Source organism: Pan paniscus, chromosome 2, assembly GCF_029289425.2.
Source record: "Pan paniscus chromosome 2, NHGRI_mPanPan1-v2.0_pri, whole genome shotgun sequence".
Taxonomy (NCBI): Eukaryota; Metazoa; Chordata; class Mammalia; order Primates; family Hominidae; genus Pan; species Pan paniscus.
The window spans coordinates 184,274,251-184,284,903 of record NC_085926.1 but is presented as its reverse complement, the minus strand read 5'-3'; the positions used below and the strand labels follow the sequence as shown (position 1 = coordinate 184,284,903).

At 45.9% G+C, this 10,653-nt stretch overlaps 1 long non-coding RNA gene across 2 annotated transcripts in view; it reads right to left on the bottom strand.

Moving 5' to 3' along the window:
* Positions 1 to 568: 568 nt before the first annotated feature.
* LOC134729915 (uncharacterized) overlaps positions 569 to 10,653 on the bottom strand; it is a 52,500-nt gene continuing 42,415 nt past the window's right edge. For both annotated transcript variants that reach the window (XR_010111481.1, XR_010111482.1), the window contains one exon: positions 569 to 1,498. This is a non-coding gene — a long non-coding RNA (uncharacterized LOC134729915). The remainder of the gene's footprint in view (positions 1,499 to 10,653) is intronic.

Here is a 10,653-nt window from a genome sequence, read left to right as displayed (position 1 = left end):
GGTTTTTGGAATCAGGCAGACCTGGGTTCACAGCCTGCCTTATGCCGCTTGCAGGTGACCCAACTTCTCTAGGAGTATGTTTCTTCATCTTTAAAACAGGGTTAATGATAGAACCTTCCTGATAGGGTGATTGTGAGGATGCAATGAGACTGTGTGTCTAAATCACTTGTTCTCTTGCCTGGCACAGGGTAAACAATAAATGGCACTATTTTAAAATATAGTGTATTGGCTGGGCACGGTGGCTTATGCTTGTAATCCCAGCACTTTGGGAGGCCAAGGTGGGGGGATCACCAGAGGTCAGGAGTTCGAGACCAGCCCGGCCAATGTGGTGAAACCCTGCCTCCACTAAAAATACAAAAAATTAGCCAGGTGTGGTGGTGCATGTCTGTAATCCCAGCTGTTTGGGAGGCTGAAGCAGGAGAATCACTGGAACCCAGGAGGCGGAGGTTGCAGTGAACCGAGATTGCTCCACTGCACTCCAGCCTGGGCGACAAAGAAAGATTGCGTCTCAAAAATATAATATTTAATAGAACACTTGAGGTACAGTAAGGCAAACAGACCAGTTGACAATTGCCATTAAGAGATAGTTTATTACAGTTCCTAAAAGGAGGGTGCATGCCATGCCATGGGGGGAGAGGGCCACAGGGAAACATCAGGAGGCGGAAGGAGGGGTAAACTGTGGGCAAGAGCTCTTATTGTGGTTTCATGGGAAGGAACAGGTCAGGCAGGGTAAGGGGGCTTCAGATTGACTGGTTTAAATAATTCCAGTGGCTCTGGTGCATAGGGGCTGTCTCTGTTGTCTGGTCCTGGCCCTGGGATGATTAGGGCAGGTGAGTAGTGACCCAGAGCCTTATCATGGAGGTGGCTGGAGCTTGGGCTCTGGATTGATTGGTTTGCATTTCCAAGACATACTCATGGACAAGTTGTTCGCTGTCTCTAGGAATTGACTCATCCAGGGAGGGGCAGTCCCTCCAGAGTCAGCAAGGCCCCAGATGCCAAAGCATCAGAATACAGAAAGTAAAAGGCATGATTAATACAAGTACCTAGTATTTTTCTATACATATGTACACAGTACGAAGCTTAGTCCATAACATTGGGAAAGTAAGGTTACCTTTCTTCTAAATTAAGTTAAATCTTACTTGGAGACTTGATTCTGATGGGTACAGTAATTCACTCTCAGTTTCTTTTGGAGCTTCTCCTCACTGTCCAAACCTCAGCTCCAGGAAAGAGAGCAAAGGCCTCTCTGTCTTCTCCACCAGAGAAAAAGATGCAGGAAGGCGTCCCCACCCTTCAAGCCACCGTTCATCTCAGTTCCTGCTGAGATGCTCGCTGTCCAGGCCCTCTTTGTTCCTCAGGCCTGGGAAGCCTGGTGGGGTTGCTGTTTCTCTGCCTTCTGTGCTACATGCGGGTTATTACAGAGGCCAGGAGTCTCCCAGGTGCACCATTCCCCAGATTCCTCCAAGTCTGGGGAAATGTGGTCACGGGTCTGATAGAAGTTCTGCAGAGGGAGGACATAGACGTGGTCATCAGCTCAACCCCAGAGCCCTTCCCCTAGCCCACCCCCATGGTCTGGCCCTTTGGCTTCCTCATCCTCAACATCTCAGAGCCACTCCTCCCCTCCTTGCTATTCTCTTGGCCTAGAACTCACTTTTCCCTCTTCTTTGTCCAACTTGAGTTCACATTTATCTAACATTTATTGAGAACCTACTATGAGCCAGATTATCTACGTAACTCCATTTTACCTCATTACATCTATTAATTCTCACAACAGCCTATAATATCCTATTGATACCCATTTTACAGATGAGAAAAACAAGGTTCCAAGAGGTTAAGTAATTTATTCACAGTCACACAGCTAGCAAAACCCAGCTCTATTTAACTGGAGAGCTGCTGTTCTGAACCAGTATGCCAGACTGTCTCATGCCAGGGTCACCTCCTCCAAGAAGCCTCCTCAGATTTCTCCCCCAACTTTGAACTAAGAATCTATGGGAAAACTCCAAGTTGCTCCTAACCAGACTGTTACGACTTTTACTTGTGCATACAGCTAAAGAACATTTCCCAACATCCCTCGCAGTTAGGTGTGATCATATGACTGAGTTCTCACTAACGGAAAATTAGAATGAGTGAAGTGGTAAGGATCACCCCCAGGCCTGCTCATAAAAACCTCCCGTGTGCACTCTTTCCACATCAGCTTGCCCAAAGCAACCTTGGGGCCACATGTCGAAGACGGCAGAGCCCCTGGCAGCCTGGGTCACAGATGATTGTGTGGAACAGACTCCTCCCACCCCACCCAATATTGAATTGTTATGTGAGAGAGAAGTAAAATTTTATTGTGTTAAGCCTCTGAATTTATCTGTTTGTTTGTTTGTTTTATTTATTTGTTTATTTTTGATGGAGTCTTGCTCTGTCACCAGGCTGGAGTGCAGTTGTGAGATCTCGGCTCACTGCAACCTTCACCTCCCGGGTTCAAGCGATTCCCCTGCATCAGCCTCCCAAGTAGCTGGGACCACAGGCACACACCACCACGCCCGGCTGATTTTTTGTATTTTTGTAGACACAGGGTTTCACCATGTTGGCCAGGATCGTCTCGATCTCCTGACCTCGTGATCCGCCCGCCTTGGCCTCCCAAAGTGCTGGGATTACAGGCTTGAGCCACTGCACCCAGCCTATCTGTTTACTTCTTACTGGAGCTGGTGTTACCTTAACTAACCTTTTGTTCAAATGCTGCATAATGGTTGATTTACATATTCATCAGTTTTGAAAGACATTCTCTCATCCTCAACATACATAAAAATTACCTGAGGACCCTGTTATACAACAGATTTCCAGGGCTCCCCTTTCCCCAGGTTCTAACTGATCAAGTTGTGTGTGAGGTCCAGATACCTATGTTTTAAATAAGCCTTTTCCATGATCTTGAGGAACATGGCTCACACACAGATCAGACACTTGGACAAACTCCTCTCTAATGCCACCTCTGAGCCTAAGTTCTCTGTGTCTTGCCAGCAAGCCTGGGGTGGCAGTCAGAACCCACAGGCAGAGCTCATGGGGCCCTTTAGACAACCATTCGGATTCTCGGCAACGACTTTATGAGTGATATGGTATCCAGTGTATGTACTGGTCTGGAATTTAATTACCACGTGTTCATGTGTTTCTATAGGAAAATGAGCTCCAGTTTAATTACAAGCTCACCTGGAGATTAAAGTCAGTCTTAAGGAGAAATTATCCACACCGGCAGAGAAGGTATATATGTTGGTACCTGGATGCAATGTGAGGTGTGTCTCAAGAACCTGAAATAAGGCAAATAAGAGGGTCCTCTGAGTGGTCACCCTAAAACCAGCTCATGATAGATGATCTCAGGAGTGGCAGGAAAATCCACCTCAAAGAGGCAGCCCAGGGCTTGGGTCTGGCAGACTTGACCAGAACCCAATTGGGTGTATGAGTTCTCTGCTCCCCAAGCTTCCGTCTTTGTCCCATCTTCTCAAATCTTGAAATATCTGCCTTCCCCCTATACCATTATTGGCTTAACATTTCCCATTAAATGGACACCCCCCTACACACATACTTTTTAATTTTTTTAATATTGAAAAGGAAGCTCTTGTACAAGATGGAAAATATGTGTATGAAAATTAGGAAAGATCCTGGACTCAGAAAGAAAGTGATGCCCCCAAGAGTGAGAGGGCAGGGGTCAAAAAGACCAGAAGTTTGGAGGGCCTGCAGCAGGTGGAGGAGAGAGAACAGGTAAGGGGCAGGGGGGCAGCCTGGAGAGAAAGGAAGAACTCTCACCGGGAGGGAAAGCCAGCTGGGAGGGTGTAGAGGAAGACAAAAAGGGGTCCTAAAGGCCTGTCTGGGGAGAGAGCCCTGGGCGCTGAGAGTGTGGGCTGCAAGTATGGGGAGCCGGGAGAGAGCTGCAGGACAGTCAAGGCCAGAAAAAGCACAGGCTGGGCGCTGAGGAGGGGCCACAGCAGGGCAGTGTGGGCAGGTGAAGAGAGTTGGGGAGCAGATGCAGGATGTGTGCTCCCACAACACTGGGCCGTGGGGCTTGTCTTCCTGGGTCTGGCCCGGAGCGAGGTGGTACTGCCAGCAGCCAGGGAGAGAGATGATATGCTGGGGGCTGCATTTCATCCTTAGGGACGTATGACATTAGCATATCCCAAGAAACATCTGTATCATCAGAAGGAGGGCTGCTGAGTGTAGACAAAAGAGAGTACAAGGAGCAGGGAAGCAAATGTCAGCCCTGCCCACTCCCAGCACCATCGATGGGGGACAGGGAGAAGGACCTACCTTGTTTGGTCCTAGAATGTCCATGAGGACAGGAGCTGTTCTATTTCCCACCATCTCTCCTGTGCCAACACAGTGCTTAACACACAGCAGGAGCTCAAAAGACACTTGTTGAATGAATGAGTGCCTCAGTGGGTGGGCAAAAGGTGGCCATTACCCATATGGTGAAGATGGCAGAGTCAGGCTTAGCCCAATGTCATTAACCTTTGGATTCTGACAAGCACCTGGTCAGCTGCCGAGCTCTCAAGACCCTTTTGATCCACCTGTCTAAGGAGAGAAGTCTGCATTGGGCAGAACACAGATTTCACTCTGCAGGGAACATAGCACCTTGGAAAGTGCACATCTCTTTTCCAGCTTGAAATATCAGTCTCGGAGACTAATTCATTCTCAGTACTTTGGCAAAACTAGGCTTCTGAGTCTGCCAAATTGATACTAGGCTCTGTACCATGAACATTATGAAAATAATGGTAGTAAAACTGCTAAAATTATTGAGTGTTTATTCTATGCCAGTCATTGTATTACAGACTTCTAACATATACTCTCTGACTTAATCCTGACCATCGCGTGCAGTGACACCATCAGAGGGGTGAAGTTCTTGCCTAAGTTCACATGCTGTTAAGTGGTAGCATTTGAACACTGGCCGTGGGACACACCTGGACCTTCAAACATCAGTCATGCTTCTCCTCACTGTCTGTAGTGAATTTCACCTGGGGACACCCCCTCTGGAGTATGTGCCTCCCCCACTAAAATCTTTTGCAAGGTAGTGAAGAAGCCCTGGACTGGGAGACAAGCACCTGGATTTGACTTTTCTGTCTAAAATTTGTTGACTGTGTAGCTTTACTAGTTGTATAGCTTTGAGCAACAAGTCAGTCAGCTTTTTGAGCCTCAGTTTATTTAGTTGTAAAATAGAGGTGGCAATATTTGCTCAATGAATGAATGAATCCTCTACCTCATCCCTTTTGCAGTTGTTAAAGAAATCAGATAGTGTAGATGGCAACACTTTGCATAATACAAAACATTGCTTGTATTTGAGGGATTATAATTATACAGCCTCAAGTTGCTATTGTGATTGCTTTGGTTTTAAGAGAACAGCACTGCCTCTTTTTCCTTCTGCTCTGAGCCCTGACTTGGGATTTTTCTTTCAAAGGAGTCCCTAAGGTAGTGGCTCTGTCTCAACGAGGACTACAGGAGGAGTCCGAGTCAGGCTACCCCAAGGAGGTGAGGACCGCAGGCCAGAGACAGGGAGGCAAAGAGGAAGGAGGCATTCATTCCACTTCCGAGGCAAGGGTGGAAAAATGGAAAACCCTCCCAGAGAAGGGAATTCCCTAGGTATTTGTAAGTAGTTGACTGCCCCTGGGATGGGGAGCATCTCCCTTACCTGGCCCTATCTCTAGGTAAACCCTACTTCCTCATGTTGGAGCTCTTTCTGCAGGTGATAATGAAACATCTTGCCTCTGACCCGCCCACTGGGGTTCCCGGCTGAGTAAGACAGCCTGGGATGCTGCCTCCCAAACACAAATTATCCTTAGGTTTCCTGAAATGCCAGCCTTGGGGCTGGACCTCAGAGCCTGGCGTCCTCCCTCAAGCTGAAGGCCAATTTGCCCTTCAGTGACCTGGATGCCTGTCCAGGCTCTGGTCACCCCCTGTATGTGTCCACTGGGCCACAGGAGCTCATGTCATTCCCTGAAAAGCCCCAGGCCTTGGCCCTTCTCTTCAGGGAGGCAACCTTCACCCGGGACAGGGCCATCACCTCCTTGTCTTTTGGGCGGAAACTTCAGGCTTCTTAGAACCTTAACTTCAGCTCTTGACCTCTCTAGCTGTTTTCTTTTTCGACTTAAAGGGCAAAAAATCTTTTGCCAGGCTATTTTAGGTGAACTCACTGAAAAAATGAAAAGGCGAGGGGGAGAAGAAAATCAACTTTGGGACGTCATAGCTATTTTTAGCGAGATCTCCTCTCCCTCAAGGACTCAGGCTCTATTTGGGAACCTTGTGTCTTGGTGGGCAGCCAACCTTGTGTTTTTTCCAGAGAGTAATCCCCTGGCGTATGGCAAAGGCTCCTGGTCCTCCTCACTGTTTTTTTGGAGAGCAGTTAGTGACAGCCTGCCGTCAGTTCTGGCTTCCTGCTTGCAGGCCTCCGGCAACTCAGTATCTTTCATACTTTGCAAGCACTTTGCAGTCGGAACGACTGTCCTGCCTCTACAGGCTTCAGACACATCAGAAAGAGCAACTTTTAGTAAATTAATGAGTTTGTACCCAGGTCACATGTTGTTAGAAAGCATCGTTCATTGTTCGCTATCCTAAGAATCCTGGTTAACCTCAGAACTAAAATCATGTGAAATGTTGCCTGATCCGGGATCCTTGGTCCCACATATGAACCCAGAAAGTCATGCATATTTTTTCATTCAACCAGAAGAGGCAACTTTGGCTTTGAGATGTGTCACCATGAAAATTGGGGGGAAAAACAAACGTAAATCAATGGAATTGAAATCCAGGCCAAGAACCGGACTGAGGAGAGCTGAGTTCAGGTCAGGGAGGCCCAGCACTGGCAGGGGTGAGATTTGGTGTTGGGGGGCAGTCAGGAATGACACAGGGTCCTGACAAAATGGACCATGGACAGACCCGATATCTGCTGGTCCCACTTACTCCCAGAAAGAGCCATCAAGAATGATGAAGTGCTGCTTCCCAATATTTAGTTTAGAAGCCAACAGAGTTAGATGAGATTTCTGAGAATCAGATCTTGCTCATCAATTTGAGGGGCAGCAGATAGAGTACTCAGAAATGCTGAATATTTACCTAAAGAGGGCAATATTTCTTGGGATACATGGGCAGTTTTTCTTTTCTAAAATGGAAGTAGGCTGGGCCTGGTGGCTTATGCCTGTAATCCCAGCACTTTGGGAGGCTGAGGCAGGATGATCACTTGAGGCCAGGAGCTCAAGACCAGCCTAGGCAACATAGCAAGACTCACCCCGTATCTAAACAAGACAAAATAAATAAAACAAAAAAGCCAGATATGGTGGCATGCGCCTGTAGTCCCCACTACTCAGGAGGCTGAGGCAGGAGCATTGCTTGAGCCCAGGAGTTTGAGGCTGCAGTGAGCTATAATTACACCACTGCACCAGCCTGGGTGAAAGAGCAAGACCCTGTTTCAAAAACTAAATAAATAAAATGGAAATGGCTTTTTGCTCTGAGTATAAAAATAATTTACATGCATTGTGAAGAGAGTGTAAGTCATCCCAAACCTCACCACCCAAAAATAATCACAGTTACTGTTGTGGGGAGGAACATCGAGACATGCGCTTAGATACACACGTCTACAACTGTCCCTAAACGGGTTCACAGAATTCTTCGGGGATGGCTGTGCTTTTATTGTGGGAAAACTACTATCTGCTTCAACTAAATAAGATAGATAGAGGGGCCTAGATTGCCAGCAAGGGGCAGGGGGACAAATTTGTTTTCCTTAACACCGTCTATCATGGTGCAATCATGGGGAAAGTGGCCTGTTTATCTAGAGGGAGCTGCTTTCTTTTGGAAACACACTGATCCCGATTCAGGCCTCCCTTAGTTCTGCATCAGATGAGACCCTGCTCTTGAACTGGGTGGCAGGGGGTACTTGTATTTAACCTTTTCCAGTGGTGGCTAGGACCCTCTCCCTTACTCAGATGCTGCAAGATGGATGCCACTCCGGAACTGGCCGGGAGGGGACCAGCGGCTTCAAAGCTAATGCACCCGGGGACCGCAGTGGCCATGATTTAAAGACCCTGCTTTACCACTTACTCTAGTGCCCCTAGCAATGGAGTGGGAAAGGACTGCAGGCAGAACTGTGCTCTTTCAAGGGCCTGGTGTTTATTTCTCTGAGCCATCCTCTGACCTTGGGTTATCCAATAATGATAATAGTTAACATTTGTTAACTACTTACTTTACTTTTACAGTATCTCATTTAGTGCTCATAACAATCCTATGAGGTTGTATTATCCTCATTTTACAGCTAAGAAACTAAGGCCCAGAAAGGTTAAATGCCTTACCCAAAGTCACACAGCTGGGGGAGATGTAACCCCAAGTCCACATCCACACGACTCCAGAGCCCAAGCCCCTAATCACTGTGTTATTCTAGCTGCCTCAGCAGTGACAGACAGTATGGTTTGTGACGGTTAATTTTCTGTGACAATTTAAGGAGGGAATGGGATGCCCAGATTAAACATTGTGTCTGGTGTGTCTGTGAGGGTGTTTCTGGATGAGATTATCAATTGGATCAGAAGTCCAAGACGAAGACACCAGCAGATTTGGTGTCTGGTAAGGGCCACTTCTTGGTTCAAAGATGGAGCCTTCTCCCTATGTCCTCACATGGTGAAAGGGCAAGGGATGTTTCTGGGGTCCCCTTCATAAGGGCACGAACCCATTCAACCCTAAGGACTTCATCACTTCCCAAAGGCCCCACCACCTAATACCATCACATGGGTGACTAAGTTCAAATATATGCAATGTGGAGGGACGCAAGCATTCAGAGTATAAAAAATTCTTAACAAATCGTTACATAAAACGAGGAAATAAAAACATGCTCAAATTTACTCAAGCTAAGTGAAATGCAAACGAAAACTACTGTGAGATACCATTTTTCACATAATCTGTTTGGTACTACTGTAGCTAAGGCTGCAGAGAAAGAGTAACTCTCACGCATTGATGATAGAAACGGAAGTTGGTAGGACCACTATGATGGGCAATTTGGCACTATCTATCAAGATACAATGTTGAACCCAGCAATTCCACATCTAGGAATATACCTTATGGACACATTTACACAAATGTAAAAGAACACATTTGCACAAATGTAAAATAACACATGCACAAGGTTCATGGCACTGGTGTTTGTAATTGTTAAGTATACGGAAATAACCCAAATGTCCATTAATAGAGGACTAGCTAAATAATTTGTGATTTACAGAGAATGGTGAGTCTCTATGTTTTAACCTGGAAAAGTACTCAAGCTATGTTAGGTGAAAACAATAAGGTCAGAACTGTAAGTATACTCTAAAACCTTTTGTGTAAAAATGGGGCAGGAGAAATAGAATATATGTTTATATGTTCTCATATATGTTAAGGAAATTCTGGAAGACTATACAAGAAATTGATAACAATGGTTACCTGAGGCAGGGATGAGATTGTGTGAATGAGGACTAGGGGTGGGAGGGAGACTTTTTGCTACATATATGTAAATACATTAAATTTATAAACCATGTGCCTACATTACATACTCATAAATAAAAGGAAAAAAAGAAGTAAATAAAGAAGTTGGGTCAGGCGCGGTGGCCCATGCCTGTAATCCCAGCATTTTGGGAGGCCAAGGCATGTGGTTCACCTAAGGTCAGAAGTTGGAGACCAGCCTGGCCAACATGGCAAATCTCTCTCTCTACTACAAATACAAAAATTAGCTGGGTGTGGTGGCGCATGCCTGTAATCCCAGCTACTTGGGAGGCTGAGGCAGGAGACAGGAGAACCACTTGAATCAAGGAGCAGAGATTGCAGTGAGCCGAGATCGCACCATTGCACTCCAGCCTGGGAGACAAGAGTGAAACTCCATTTCAAAAAAAAAAGAAAAGTCAAAAAGAACAGAAGGCCCAGCCCAGCTTTATTCTCGCAACCTGGTCATCACTGCCAGGCTCCAGTGGCAACCTAGTGAACACAATGCTGACCTTTACCAACAATGGATGCTGAACCATGCCATACGTAACTAACAGAGATAAGTTAAGTTTGCAGAAAATAATAACATAATTAAAAATTTGGAGAACCTGAGGCAAGTTTTTGCAAGAGAAAATCATAAGCTCATTAATTTTCACAAGTGATTAGAGTGTTAATTAAATATCCTGTTAATGAAATAAATTTTATTTTTTGAAAGAAAATTGCCAAGAGGGAATAAGAAACAGTGTTAGCCCACCATTCTTCTCAGTGAACATATTCTCTATGAGAATTTTTTTTTTAACTTTCTTGGAATTCTTCTACATTCTGATGAGTGCCAGGTAAGTCTCCAGCCCTTTCTCCGTATTTCAGACTCATAACAGTCTACTGGACATCTCTCCCCAGATATCTCTCAGGCCCCTCAAACTCAACCTGTCTAAAGCTAAACTCAGCACACATCTCCAAAGCCTGCTCTCCATTACTTTAGGTGGCACTGCCATCTACCCAGTTCCCTACTTAGGAAGCTGGAGGGCATGCCAATTATTCTTCTTTCTTCCCTCTCCCCATCAATCACAATATCCCCCAAATCTTACCTCCTTAGTATTCCTTTACATATTGATAAATTCCCGTCTTCTTTTTTTATCCTATTATGACCACCATCACCTCCATCCCTTTCCACCTCTCTCGTGCTATTATAAGGGCTTC